Source organism: Camelus ferus, chromosome 11 (genome assembly GCF_009834535.1).
Source record: "Camelus ferus isolate YT-003-E chromosome 11, BCGSAC_Cfer_1.0, whole genome shotgun sequence".
In the NCBI taxonomy this organism is placed as follows: domain Eukaryota; kingdom Metazoa; phylum Chordata; class Mammalia; order Artiodactyla; family Camelidae; genus Camelus; species Camelus ferus.
In genome coordinates, this window is record NC_045706.1 from 52,126,142 (window position 1) to 52,141,426 (window position 15,285).

General features: G+C 45.7%; 1 protein-coding gene across 2 annotated transcripts in view; it reads left to right on the forward strand.

Moving 5' to 3' along the window:
- The window catches only part of LRMDA (leucine rich melanocyte differentiation associated), a 1,095,017-nt gene that overhangs the window by 603,187 nt on the left and 476,545 nt on the right, over positions 1–15,285 (forward strand). The window lies entirely within an intron of this gene.

The following is a 15,285-nucleotide window of genomic DNA, read 5'->3' on the forward strand; positions in this document are numbered from 1 at the left end:
TATAATATAAAATTAACCATTTTAAAGCAAACAATTCAGTGCCATTTACAACACTCACAGTGATGCGTGACCACCACTTCTATTTCCAAACTTTGTCGTCATTCCAAAGTCCCTTATCCATTAAGCAGTTCCCCTCATTCCCTCCCTTTCCTACTTTTCACAATCACCAATCTACAGCCTGGCTTTGTGGATTTATCTTTTTTGGATATTTTCTATAAATTGAGTCTTATAGTGTGACATTTCTTGACTGGTTTCTTTCACTTAGCATCATACTTTTGAGGTTCATCTACATTACTGTGTATATCAGTACTTTATTTCTTTTTATGGCTGTATAATATTCACCAGTGGGAAGCTGGTTCCAAGATCCATAGATATTCAAGTCTCTTATATAAAATGGTATAGTAGTTGCATGTAACCTATGCACATCTTCCTGTATATCTTAAATTATCTCCAGTTTGCTTATAATACCTAATAACAATGTAAATGCTATATAAATTGTTGCCTGCAAGGGAAAAATTCAGGTCTTGCAATTGGGGACTTTTAAGAAATTTTTTTCTCCAAATATACCCTATCTGTGGTTGGTTGAGTTCACAGATGCAGAACTTATGGACAGGGAGGGCTTATGGTATGTACAACAATTTACCCGTTTATTTGTTTATGCACATTTGGGCTGTTTCCGTCCTTTGGCTACTGTGAATAGCACTGCTGTGAATCTACCTGTCTGTGTACTTTTTGGAGTACCATTTCCCTTCTTTTGATTATATACATAGGAGCAGAATTTCAGGGTTATATGGTAATTCTGTGTTTAACTTTCTGAGGAATCTGCTATCCTCTTTTGACTCTATGAATTATAATCATACCCCTTTTTGAGTTTAAGTCTTCCCTGAGGGCCATGACTTTTCATTTATTGAAACAAAGGAGGCATGGAGGTCATCTTGACTATTCTCACACAGTAGCCTTCCCGGCTGCTCCTAGGATGATTTTTCATGTCTCCTTTAGACCTTCTCGAGCAATTTCATAATCTTCCTACATGGACGATATCACGTGGCACAGTGCAGTTCAGCATAAAGAAGATGTTTTTAACAGTCAGAGCTCCCTCAGGAGGTAATGAGTTTCCCATTATGAGGAGTGCTTCAGGGTGCAGTGGGAGAGGCTCCCCATCGTGCAGGTGTTGGACTACCTGACCTTTATAGTTCTCCCCAGGTCCAGGGAGCCTTTGTTCTCTCACTGTGGGTGTAGCGTGTGGAACTGCTGAAGCATTTCTGGCTGTGGACTCGTATGTGCTGGGTTTGAACAAGGGTGTCTGAATGAAATTTGTCTTATTCTCACTTACTTCCCAAGGCCAATGAACATGTTTTCAGCCTTTTGGGTTGTGGTAGGACATTGCAATGATGTGAGAAGAAGTCCAGGCCCTTTCCCCAAATTGTAGTGGATAGCTGTACCCATCTTCTGATTATTCAAGCCAAGTGACCATGTGTTTTCTATCAGAATCTTAGCTGCCTCAGCAGAATGCAGACTGGTGTCTACTCTTAGGCTAAAAGCTCCTTCCTATTCACTTCTTTCAAGGAGGGGTGGATTTTATTCTAGAATCTGCCCCCCCCCCTTTTTAAGGGTATTTGTTTAACGTCTGTCCATCACCAGAATGCAAGTGCCATGTGGGCAGGGACTGCAGCTGTCTACCCTCCATAGACTCTCCAGGGACAACACTAGACTTGGCTGTGTCCCTTATTCTCTGTCTGCCACCCCAGGCTATCTTTGTCCCTTTTTGCCTTGCTCTGCGTCCATGCAGGTGGGCCCTGCCCTGACTTTCGGGCTCCAGTGCCTTCTGGCTTCTGTTTGGGTTTGGACAGTGAGTGGTACCACCCGATCAGAAAGCTGGAGGAGAGAGCAATAGGGCTGGTTCTTGCCCTATTCCTGCCCTGCAGTTTGTGGTTCTGGCTGTGCCCATCCAGGACTACAGTTTACATCCCACAGTCCTTTCCATATTTCCACAGCTCCAGATCTCACACGCATCTCAGTGCTGGATTTCTGCCATTGCTCATCCTGGGCTTTCAGCATCCCTCTTGGTTTTCTTTTACTTGCCCATCTTCCTATAAATAAAATTCTTCCTTCTTTTAAAAATTCCAGCTGATGGTGCCTTCTGGTTTTTGACAGATACCTGCGAGGGTCACAGCCTTGGGCTGAAGTTTTGAGTAGATGAGTATATGGTTGGAAAGATACAGGACTGTGTTCCTGGGTCACTCTTCCATGTCCGTCCTGCTCTGACTTCCCATTTCACTGGCCTCTCTGGCTCCTCTCCCCTACACTCCCCTCTTCTTAATCTGTTCAACCACCCTGGCTTTCTTGCTGCTTCTGTAATATAGCAAGCAAGGTCCTGCCCTCGGGTCTTCACTCTAGCCATTTCCTCTAGCTGGAAGTCTCTTGTCTCTCATACGCATTTGGTGAAATTCTATTGCTTTCTCCAGGTCTTTCCTGATGGTACCTTTTCAGTGAGGCTTCCCTGAACCACTCAACTTAATACTGCAAACTGTCCCTGATCAGTTTCAACCCAGGAGTCAAGGGTCCTTTTTACCCTGCTGCACTTTTTCTTTTTCTAGAACATTTACTACGTTTTAAGGAACTACATCAGACTTATTTATTATGCTCAGTATTTGTCAGTTGTCTCCCCTACTAGAATCTGAGCTCCACAAAGGCAGGAATTATGTTACACTTTTTTCCACAATGTATCCTGAACCCCTAGAACAATGCCAAGTTCATAGTAAGTGCCTATAATAGGTTGAATAGTGACCTCTCCAAAGACAGGTCCACAAGGGCCTGTGAATGTGACCTTGTTTGGAAAGAGTCTTTGAAGATGTAATTAAGTCTAAGAGTCCCAAGATGAAATTATCCTGACTTAAGATGGGCCCTAAATTCAGCGATAGGTTCTTGCAAAAAAAAAAAAAAAAAAAAAAAAAAAAAAAGAGCAGGGGAAACAGACACAGAAACACAGGGGAGAAGGCCAAGGGAAGATGGAGGCAGAGACAGAAATGATGTAGCCCCAAGCCACGGAATACCTGCAGGCACGAGAAGCTGGGTGAGACAATAAAGGATTTTACCCTAGAACTGTTAGACTGCCAGTCCTGCAACCACCTGGATTTCAGACTTCTGGCTTCCAGAACTGTAAGAGAATAAATTTCTGTTGTTTTAAGCCACCAAATTTGCAGTGAGTTTTTACAGCAGCCTCAGGAAACTAACACAGTGCTCAAGAAGCATTTGTTGACTGAAAAAATAAGTGAGTGAATGCAAGCCTGTTGACAGTGCTCTGACCTCCATTTGAAAGAATTCTTCTGCTTTCAGTAGTTATCAGTGCCTGTGAATAAATGTGAACGCGTCTGACATTTAAGAGGTATTCCAATTTTGTGCATGGTACTCTTCTGCACTACACACCTAAGCCTCTAAAGATTTTCACCGGCTACACTTAAAAGCTTAAGGTCTTACTTAACCCCCAAATAATTGCTTTCCCTCCAAGCACATCAATAGTGTACTGAGAAGGAATTCACAAACTGTTTGTTCTCCAGGCAGTGGATGGGAACCCCTATTGGTCTCTAGCCATAAAATATCCCTGTGTCATTTCCCCAATTCCATCCTGAGTCCCTCCTGCTGTATTTAAGCTAATTCTCTGTGATTGTGTCCTTGGAGGAGCCAGTCACAGGTCTCTGTGTGATCACCCCTCGTACACTTGACAAGGGTTATTTAGTGTCCCCCAGGCCCATTCTTGGTGCATGCTGGGCTTATGATGCAGTGCGGTCCTAATCGTTGGTTCCTTGTAGGAGACTGGAAGGTAAATCAAATTGAAAACACCCTTCCCGTGTAGTGCATCTTCCAAATGTCCTCAGGTCTCTATTACATCTTCTGGAAGCTGCCAGATTCTCTGTGGGACAAGAGGAAGCTGGAGCAGCTTCTCTATAGCAACAGAAGGTGCCATTAGCCGAAATACATCATCTCCCAGTGGTGTTCGCAATAGCGGAGTCCTGGTCATGTCCATTCTTTTGCCAGACTGAGGAGAGAGTCCTCAGAGGCAGAGGCTGCTGCTAACAGAGTCTCCATCATTCTAAAATACGCCCCCCTGGAGTCTTAGAGCAGCAATTTCTGCCTGGATGCAGCCAGAACTTCAGGGAGCTTATTTCAAGTGTTGGTCTTTTACAAGAGTTTCATTTCTTCCCAGATTCTGGGCCTTCTCTAATCTGGGGGTCAGAGGAGGATGGGTGCAGGGGGATGGGGCAGAGGCCCCCACGTGGCTGGCCAATTGCCCTGACTGGGCTGGATCAGTCCCTCCACATGTTGCTCATTAGACTTCTTCAAGGCAACCGTTTAGCTTCGAGCAGTGGTTCTCAAACTGCAGCTTGGAGGGCTTGTTAAGAGAGGACTGAGACCCTCTCCCAGAAATTCTAATTTAATGGGTCTGGGATGGACCCAAGAATTTGCATTCCTCACAAGTGCCCAGGTGACGCTGAGGTTGCTGACCCAGGGACCAGTGTGAGAGCCACGGGCTTTGATGCTGAGAGATGATGTTCTTGTGCTCTGTGCCCCCGGTCATGACCTCAGTCATCCCATCAGGCAGTTTGTTGGGCCTTTGGGGGTTGGGCCAGCCCGTCACCCTCACCCCGTTACTAGAATACAGTGAAAGCACCTCTTGGTGGCTTACAGCCCGTCCATGCTGGTCACCTCCGTCTCCCCCGAGGAACGGAGACCTTCCTCCATGCCCCTGGTTCTCCCTGGTGTCCGTCAACAATGTTTCCTCCCCTGGACTCTTCAATGCTAAGTGGTAACCACTTCCCCTCCTAGGTATCCCCACGTGCCTGCCTGCCTCCTCTGACCTTGCCCTTTAAAGTGTCCTTTCTTTCATATTTCTTCAGTTTGAACCACTTATGTTGAATTCTGGTTCCTGTGAGGACCCTGTCCTGGAATATTTTTCTGCTCAGGGGAAAAGAGTCTTTTCTAGGCAGAGACCTTGCCAGAGTCATTAAGTCTTTATCCCAAGAGAAGTCTTGTCACCCACAGTATAAGGTAGAATTACTGCTGAGTCTAAAAGAAATTGGAGAAGTGAGACATTAATACCAAATGGGAATATGGCAGCTTTATCTGTGTTTATTTCAAGCTTGGGGAAATACCGGCCTCTAAATGTCTTGTCACCAAAGCCAGGGAAGGGAAAGGGCTTGCTTACAGCCTAGAGAGGTGTTTTTCAGTAATATGGCCTCTGATCCAACTGATTCAGTCAACACATCTGTCTTTGGAGAGTCACTGGGGTGCCTATCCTCGGCCCAATCCACGTTCCCTCATTATTGGACGAGATGTGGTCTCTGGAGATGGGATCGTGGGGGGATTTCACGTCTACACGATGCATGTCTATCACGTAAAACAACTGTCAGTCTTCATGTCAGAAAACCAGGACACTACCTGGAAAACAAGAGACCTGGGTAAACAGATCCAGGTTCTGTCTGGGTGTGCACATGGTATGTGTGTACATGCACATATACACACCCACACATGTGAAAATTAGAGAAAAGCAAGGGAGGAAAATTACTCAGGTGTTAAACATGTTTATCTCTGGATTCTGGAATTGCAGATAATTTTTGGTTTCTTTATATTTGTCTTTCTATTTTTTTCAATTAGTTTTTTTTTTTATTATTAGGAAAACGATGTTAAATGTGATGTGGGAAATAAGGCTCCATGCCCTGCTCCCTACTTAACACCAATCCAAATCCTACTTAACCAGCCATATGGCTCAGGTTCCACCTCCTCCAGGAAGCCTTCCCAGGCCAACCATTTCCCTCTAATCTTGGAAAGTACTCTTGCTGAGTTAATATCCTTATTTCAAAGATGTTTGTCTTATTATTCCAATGGCTCGATGAGTTATGCAAAGAAGACAGTTATGCTTTTGACTTTCTCCCTGTTCCCCACCAAGGCAAGGGGGCTCCAGCTCACTGTTGGTGCTGTGGGGCCTTAGGGCACATCCCGAACTACCAGTGGGCCTGGCCGTGAACTATCCCTCTCTCCTCTCCTTCCACAATGCTGACCACTTTGCATCAAGCCCAGGGAAGCCGTGCTAAGTATCTGACGACTTTAACGATGCCAGGGACAAGGCCTTCTTGGATACCTCTAGGTCTGCTAGTAAAAGCAATGTTCATTCCATCTCCTGGAGAAGTCTCTTGCAGGAATATACAGCAAAATCAATCTAGTCTTCCTCCTGCGTAAGGAAGGATCCCTCTGATAGAAGCAGAGCCATTTTTCCCTCCTGTATCTTGTACAGTCATCCTCTCCTTCACTACCCAATCTTTCTATCAGATTCTGAGGACTCAGAACAAACATTCTACCCCGAGCCCTCTATAGGTCTTTCCCTTCTCTCCTTAGTGTCAGACTTTACAAAAATTGGCCTATTCTTCCAGTTTCCATTTCTTTACCTTACTCAATAACTAACTCCATTCTAGATAATTGTGGGTTTTGAACCCATTACTCCACCATTAGCATAATTCCCAGTAACCTCCAAGTGGCTAAATCCAATGGACCCCTTAATACGTTTCTTGCTTGGCTTTTTAGCAGTAGTGAAACTTATTGTTCACGCCTTCTTTTTGAAACACAGTCTTTCCTTGGCTTTTGTGACCTGTGATCCCTGTGGTTTTTGACCGTCTCTCTGGCCACTCTTACACCATCTCTCTACAGGTTCATCCATGTTTACCCAGCCAGTATATGTTGAAATGTCTCTGCCCAAGGACCCCTCTTCTTCTCAGTCTGACCTTTCTTTCTCGGCAGTCTCATCCATCCACATCAGCAGTTTCAGCTAACACCTGCGTGTACCCAGGGACATGTCCTCTGAGCTCCAGAGGTATCTCTCGGCCTTCATGACCTTCAGGACCTGAGAGCTGACCCACTGGGGTCCTGACACCCTGCCAGTTTTATTTCCTTGCCATTTCTTAAAGCCATCTACTCTCATTCTTCACCCTCATCCCCCGAGTTCAAACCATATCCTGTTTGTGGTTTGTATTTCTTAAATTCTGGACTACTGCAAGGGCCTCCAAACAGATCTACCTTTATCAGCTCTTGACCCCTCCCAGTCTACTCTGCTCCCTTCAGCAGAACTTTGTGAAATGTAAACAAACCAGGTCCTTCTCCTGCTTCATGTCTTACACTGGTTTAGTCTTGCCTTTAGGATAGAGGCCCAACTCTCTAACCTGGTCTGCACCACCCTGTGTAGTCTGGCCCTACTACTGACTCTCCAACTGCATTTCATACCATCAGCATCCCTCACCACCCCCCACTCCCCCACCCCACCGCCACGCACACCCACACACCTTCTTTTCAGTCCCTCTGAAGTGCCTTTCTCCATCCTACCATTGACTTTTGCTGTTCCTTCTGCCTAAAACATTTGGAATTCCCTGTCTTAGTAAGCTCATTAACTTTGTCATTCTCCTCCTCCAGTTCTCAGCACACATTATTACTCCCCCGGGGAAGCCTTCCTCCAGGACAAAACCGTATCCTGCTTTTTTTTTTTTTTTAATGGATCCTCAAAGCAACATGTACTTCTCCTTCTTACCCCTTGTTGCCTTTGCAGTTTAACATGAATGTCTACATAGGTTCTTTGGCATATTCATTTTCTTAAATAATCTTTAAGCTCCTCAGGACAGGGACCGTATCCTTTTTTGTTCATCATTATATCCTCAGCCCCCAGCATCATGCTTGGATCAGAGCAGGCTCTCCATACATGTGTATCAAATGATTAAAAGCCTTTAGAAGAACACAGTGAAATCAAGCAATGGTCATAGAAAGCTGGTCCAGCAGGCCACCACACCTAAACGTTCAAACTCCAGTCCACCAAGTCAGAACTGAGAAAGTTCATTTGAAAGTCACGTTTCTGGCCTCCCGCATAAATTATATGCAGTTGTGCAAACATGTCCAAGTTTAGTAAATTGAATTTGTTTAATGTAAACAACTTTTGACCAAAATAATAACACAGCTTCAGAAAAAGACATTAGGCACCCACTTTTGAAGAGTTTGTATAATTTAACACACAAGAAAACTTTCCTGTAATTATATGCAGACGTACACAAAGGATAAATGTTATTTACTTGCTCCAACCTCCATAAAATAAACCTCCAACCATGCTTCAGTTTGCTGCATTAATCCTAATTTGGAAATCACCCCCACCGAAGTGGCAGGGGAGGCTCAGGGGGCCCTCATCTTTTCCCAGTGTCAAAATAAGCCACTTAAATTAGAACCACGTTGGGAACGTTGGTGACGCCAGCGTCGTGGCACCAGTGCAGGGAGCCCTTAAAAGTGGCCACCTGAAGTTGATTAAAACCTTACCTGTCAAACCCAGTATGGCTACATTTGAAAATCTTTAATGTAATTAAGAGAAGCACATTATGGGAGGTCAAGTGACTTTCTTTTGGAATTCCACTTCTAATCTGTTGTCAAATGGATGGAAATTGCTGGGCGGTCGGGGGAGTTAATGAAAGCTGCATGAGTGAGCAGGGGAGGGGGAGGTTGGCAGGCCCAGCGGAGCTGGCGGAGGCGGGAGGACCAGATAGGGGCTCTGTCTCCTTGTTGCTGTGAGCACTGAGCCTGGGGGAGCCCCCCAGAGCACCCTGCCTTGGCCAGGAGGCTCTAGGTGGGAGGCTCACTCAGCACCTCGCTCTCAGCACATCGGGCCTGCAGGAAGGGTCAGGGGGCATCCACACAGCTCCTTGCCTATCGCTCAGTGAGATCTGGGGCCAGGACGGCGGCTGCCTGGGCAGAGTGGAGCTGGCGCCGGCCCTCGTCACCCTTCACTCAGAGCTGTCTGATTACCATCAGGGTTGAGCTCGCCTCTTGTGCTGATCCCCCAAAGATCTGGCAGGGTGCTGCCCCCCAGGGCCTGACCCTCCACCCATCACAGGTCTGCAGCCGTTTAGCCTGTTGGATCTGGGTAAGACCCAGGAGGCCAAGGCATTGCCCTGAGTTTCTTCTTGGGCGTATGGGTTCCTGGCCCATTAAGCCCACCTCTCAGTGCATTGGGTGTGTCTGGGCTCCAGGGATCCTGTGGGTCTCAATGCCAGAATGCTGCCTTGTGGAGATGAAATTACTTAATGCTTTGCTGTGTGTTCTAGCCTGAGGGTGCTGTTGACAGAAGGCAGAGTTTTTCTCCTTCGGTTGCTGTCTCCCTCTTTGTTTTCTTGTGTTGCATCTGTGTACATTAGCAGAGGTATCTGTGTTTGAAAAAGGATTACATCTGTCAGAATGTTGCCACTTAAGATTTGCCCCCTTCCTTGGAGACTGACATGCGAACAAGCATCACGTTGCATCTTCACAGGGTACTGGCATGGAGAAGTCTCCAAACCAGACAGGACTTTCCCCCTCGGCCCTCTTTCAAGCTCAAGTACGGGCAGAATGCATCAGTGCTGAGAGAAGAGTTTAGATCTTCAAGGTGGGAAATACCCTCACTATTCCATGGACAAGGTTGGGTGTCTCCTGTGTGGGGCAGTGCTTAGGAGTTTTCTGGAACAGAATGGAAAATCTACGGAAAGTCAAAATACACAGCCAAGATTCAGAAGCATTTCAGTGTCTTAGAAGATCCAAGATCTGCTCCAAGAGTACTTAACAGGCGCCCAGGGTCTTCTCTTACTAGAACTGTGTGAAGAGGTGGCAGATGTAGTTGAAGGGATGGGATGCAGAGGGACAAGAGGGCCTCTGGAGGCTGCTCCTTCTTCACTGCGTTTGAATTTCCTTGATTTAGAGAATTTTCAGTCACTGCCCCATTTGAAAAATGGAGGAGTTGGGTGGGAGGAGAGATGAGGGGGGAAAAAAATCAGCCTGAGAGTAATTTCAAATAAGAGCAGAGCGTTGGTTAAAGTCATCTTCCAAGGGTCCTCCCCCCCTGCTGTGTTGCTTTTTTTTTTGACCAATGAAGAGCCCCCTTTCTTATATCCTCCCCACCCCCAGTTCTCATCCACAACAGAAAGGGCTGTGTTTCTAAAAGGGAGTTTATCTCTAGGAAAAAGCTGTCCCAAGGCAGTGGCAAGGGACACTGGTCCCAAGGGTCCATGGGATGCTGTGTTTTCCTCCCCAGGCGCAAGTTCACAGGTAAAAGTGAAAAGTTACTCTGGGCTTCTCTTCCAAAGAAAGCTGTCTGTTCGCCATGGCAACCTCTTCCTGGGGTCTCGGCTGTTGAGAACAGGGTGCAAAGTTCACAGAATTCAGCATTGTGCCCTCCTCTCCTCATGTCCTTTTTTTTTTTTTTTTTTTTTCCTTTTTTTCTGAAGGGATCGAGGCTGGTTTGCAGCACTATTTAAAGCGAAGATGCCAAATGAAGTTCCTCGTTTTAAGTTGGTGCTTATACAAAGCTGCTTTGTGGTTTTTTTCGGCCTGTCAGACTTGTCAGGCCTAGTAAGAAAAAGTATATTGTTTCCAGCACTTGGAATCCTTTCCCCCTGACATCTGCCACTCTGTAAAGATGATAAATTCCTGCCTCATTAGCCAAGGGTGTGGGATTACAGGCTGACAACACATTAATCACCAGCCTCTGTGGCAGGCTGACTAGCAATAGGCATTGTTAACAAAACTTTTCTAATATGTCACTCTTCTCTATGACAGCCTGTAATCAATCATTGTGATTGACGGCGCTGATAGATTACACTATTTATACTTTGTGTAATGAAAGATAGTGTTTCCACCTACTGTCATTTCTGGGCTAGCGGTGGAGGATCTGTGCATAGAAACAAACATCACAACAGGGCAAGCCCTTGCCACCCCCAAAATATCCACAGAACACCTTCCCAAGTCCCAAGCCTGGCTTGGACAGTTGGCGACGGGAAAGGCAGCAGGATGGCTTTGGGGCCATTACTCTGTGATGAGGGGTCGTGGCTGTGGGGGCACCTGGAAGGGAAGAGGTGTTTTGGATTTTGACAGAGAGCTCCGGGTATTGATAGGTCAGGTTGACACAGCTAGAAGATTCCCCCAGCATCTCCTCTCCTTGCTCTCAGCAGCTTCCATGTGTACAGCTGAGCACTCAGCCCCTCCTCCCCCGCCAGATGAGAGATGATTTAGATGTTGATAAAATATTTGTTCTTGCCTGGCTCTGAGGGCAAATATTATCCTTGTTTCCCATGATCGTACAGAGCTGCGAAAGTCAACAGCACCCGCGGAGCAAGTACAAAACCAACACTCGGAGAGAAGCCCTCTGCAGAGGGCCTTTGCTGGGACTTGCATTTTCCCCTTTGAAGCCCTGAATATTGCAAACAGGATAAGAGTGAATCAGCTGAGCTAAAATGTATCCTGGTTTTCACGGACCGGGTATTTTTGGAGGGTCCTTTCAGTAATTTTTATTTTGGTCTGGAAAGAACTTGTAAAGGATACAGGCTATTTTTGACTGGCTGGAAGCTATAATTTCAAGAGAGTGGCAAGTGAGGGTGATCTGGGCTGGCATCCTCGGAGGCAGAGCGCCTGTTATAATGAATCATTTTTATTTTTATTTCTTTTTGGGGGGGTGGAGGTAGTTAGGGTTTTGTTTTTGTTTTTGTTTTGTTTTTTAATGGAGGTACTAGGGATTGAACCCGGGACCTCGTGCATACCAAGCACACGCTACCACTGAGCTGTACCCTTCCCCCACCATGAATCATTTTTAAAATGATGGTTTTATTTAATTTTCCTTGCTCTTGATCAAGTCCAGGAAAATTCTCCTTTATTAGTTCTTTGAAGTTCATATCCACGAATTGTCATTTGCCTCTTGAGCACAGGTGTAGGTCTGATTTCCAGCCTTCCTGTTAAATGGGTTTTTGATCTCCATGTCTCTGAACTTAGTATATGAGTTGAAGGGCAGAGAGGGGAGAGGGGAAAAGAAGTAAGGAGTCGCCCCCTCTCCCTGCATGTTGTGGCCATGGTAGGCATCTGACACTTAGAGTCACCCTGCCAGTTGGCAAAGCAAAGGGAACCCGAGAGGGAGCCCGAGTGAAACTGCTTCGGAGGAAGATGAGATGGGAGGAGGCTCAGGGAGCCAGCGGAGCTAAACTTTAATCTCTCTGTGAAGTTTGAGTGAGCCCAGGATGATTAATGAGAGAGCAGACCATCTGATTAAGCCCCTTCGTGTCATAGGACATGATTAGTAAGTGACAGAGACGGTAACAGTATCCAGCCAAACCCTTGTTTCTTTCACAGCTCCGGCTGTTATATGATTAATGTCCCCAAGGGCTATCTTGGGGTCAGGCAGGGGAACCTGTCAGAACAGGTGGAAGTGACAAAATGGGCAGAAACTCCTTAGGGGGGGCGGGAGTGGTGAGGGATAGAGTGGAGGGGGGCAGGGTGGCCAGATGGAGCCGGCGACCTTTCTCTGATCCGAGCAGGCTCGGAGAGCATCATGGGAATGGAAAAGGGGAAGAATCACAAAACTGCAGATGTTTCCCAGGTCCTGGATGCAGCAAGTACTGCCAGCTCGGATGTGCAGAAAGCACAGTGTGACACGGCGAGTTATCGCTCCTGTGCTGAGATGGGGTGGGATGCGGCAACTGGGGGCCCCAAGGGTATTACTGTGAGATGCCCACACGTGTGCCTGTGTAAGCTCATGTGTTCCTTCAGGTACACCAGAACAAGGGCTCCGTTCTGCTGGGGCACTGAGTACAAATCAAACAGGTAGAGCTGACATTTCACATTATTGCTTTTGGGAGCCAATGCATATAACCTATCTTGAATGCTCTACTTAGAAAAGGTAATAAGGAGGGTTAGAATGACTTCAAAGAATCACACCTTTCTAGATCTAGAGTGAACTGTAGACATTTTTAATTCAGGTAACACAGGTGAGAATATTGAGGCTCAGAGAAGGTAGATGACTTGCCCACTGGAAGTCAGGACTAGAAACCCAGTCTTTCTGTTCCTAGTTTCATATAACACACCCTTGATGAATCAGTTGGTAAAAAGTTTCAGACATTTTTATTAGATGTGAGTTTCCAAGCAAAACGTTAGTCTTACTTCCCTTATCATATGCCCACTCTCCCTTCCCAGAAGTGCTTTGATCTTCAGGTCAGAGGTTCAAAACCCCATGTGAAGTGGGGTCTCACTGAGTCCACTTGGGGCAAATGGTCTTCCCAGGTGGCATCTGTGAGAGATGAATATGTTCCCATGGCAGCCGTTTTGATGGACAAGGTTCCTGAGGGTGACTGTTTTGACATGAAAGAGGATCTGGATTTTGTTGAGGTTCCCCTAGCAAGTGTAGCTTCTCTCTTTCCATATTTCACACTCTTTCTATTCATTACTCACGTTCAAGAGCCATTCAAGGACTGTAATGGCATCTGGTAAAACTTCCATCTTTCACCATTTTCTAGGGGGCTCTCGAGCTACTGGTTTCCCTCTCTGCTATACACATCCATCTGACAACTCTTGCTCTTGTGTTCACACAATAATAATAACTGGGTTAGCACTTGGACTGGGCAGTAACCAGATCCCTGTACCTGCTTGATCCAATGCAGGAGTTTGCATATTGGGAATCTTTGCTAGGAAGGAAAAGGTCACCTTACAGCATAGTTTTGTCCATACAAATTTAACAGGCAGTCGTCTTGAGTGAGCCACAGAATCAGTAGCAAAGCCAAGTTCAGTGTCCTGATCACAAAGGATGGAGATGGGAGAACAGAGATTGTATTGGATTATACCAGCAAGGGACTAGATTGGGTAAGAGAACCAACCAAGGCATGTTAAAGCTTCAGTCTCCCCAAAGTGGTTTATATTATGGCATTTTTTATGTGGTTATCGTTAAGGAGTGAAGTTCAAAGGGCACTAAAACCTTCCCAGGGTTAATAGAGTCCCCAGGGAAGCATTACAGAACAGGTGCCTTGGAGGGAAAACCCTCCTAGAGATGACTTCTCCCCAGGTTGGGGGATCCACTATGGATAAATAAATGATCATTTAGAGTGCTGGTACATTTTGATTTCTGCAGCACATTTCACCCGGCATCATACAGCCTTACCAGGCCAAGTAGGGAGTGAACTGGAGTCCTAAGAACAGTCATTTGAATTTGGCTCTTGTGGTCTTTGAGGGAATCATGCAGAAGCCTAGGTCACTTCCAGGGAATCATCCAGGACCAAATCCTTTTCTGAACTGACAAGAGAGGTTTAAGGAAACGTTGGCAGACATGGCGTAAGGAGATGTCCAGCCCTTGCTCTAGCATCCAGCATGTTGCGGCATGATGTTAGTGGTGGGGCCATGATGTTTTTCACAGGACAGAGTGAATCAGTGACCTTGGTGGATCATGAAGTCCTTGAGCCTTTCTCTTGTTCCTATGTAGGTTGAGATGCCAAAAATCAAGCCTCTCTTGACCTGCAGAAAGAACCCACATTGTCAAAATGTTGACCTGTTCTCTCTGTGTGCTCTGATTTATGCTGGAGATGAAATCTTTATGGGGGAGCCATGATGCTGTGGAGTTGGCTCTAGGCTTTGCTGTTGATAGACCTTGTGATCTTACCATGACTCAGTGGTAAAGCTTGGGAATCATTTTTATGAGAGAGGCCAGAAGCAAATGTTGACCAATGATGAAGTACTGAAGTTTGCAAAAGATGAACAGTCATCTAAATTAGAGTAGATTCACATTGCCTGTCTTCCTCTATATAATTTCCTGAGCAGGGAGGAAAGAGTACAGTTAATTACTTCAAGACAGTGTATCTCACCTTAAGTGACCTCCTGGGAGTGGGTCAGGCTCAATGAAATAATTCTTCAGGTATTTTGGCAGAGAGTTGTTTGAGGACCACTCTATTAAGATGTAATATGCTAATGTTCTTACCCATCCAGAGAGCGTGACAAATAGTTTAATGAAGAACAGCAAATATTCTGCATGGCAGATACTTCCTCACTTAAAGACAAAGATGAGTTATACTCAAAATTCAAGAAATGCCAACCTCTGTTCCTTTGAGGCTAGCACAAATACAAGATTCTTCCCGTTCACGAAGGATGAAAACGTGAAAAATTTAGAGTGCAGGAGATACTCATTACCTAGCAGGAATGACCACTCTGTAGCCCCATCAGCCTGGACCCCCAAGCCCAGGATGCTAAACTCTCTTCTTATTCCCTTTTAGATGGAAAAATATCACAATCTTCTTTTCCATCCTATTATTTATTTTTTTGGAGACTTTCTGAGAATAGATTCTTTCTGTGTGTGTGGTTGTTTAAAGGAACCAGACCAGAAAAATCAGGCTAAGTAACACTTTTTTTTTTCTTGAGCGATTTTCTCTTTTGCAGTTTGTAACTGGAGGCAAACAAAGGCCTTCCTAGTGCCCTGGGAGCTGCAGTCCCTCT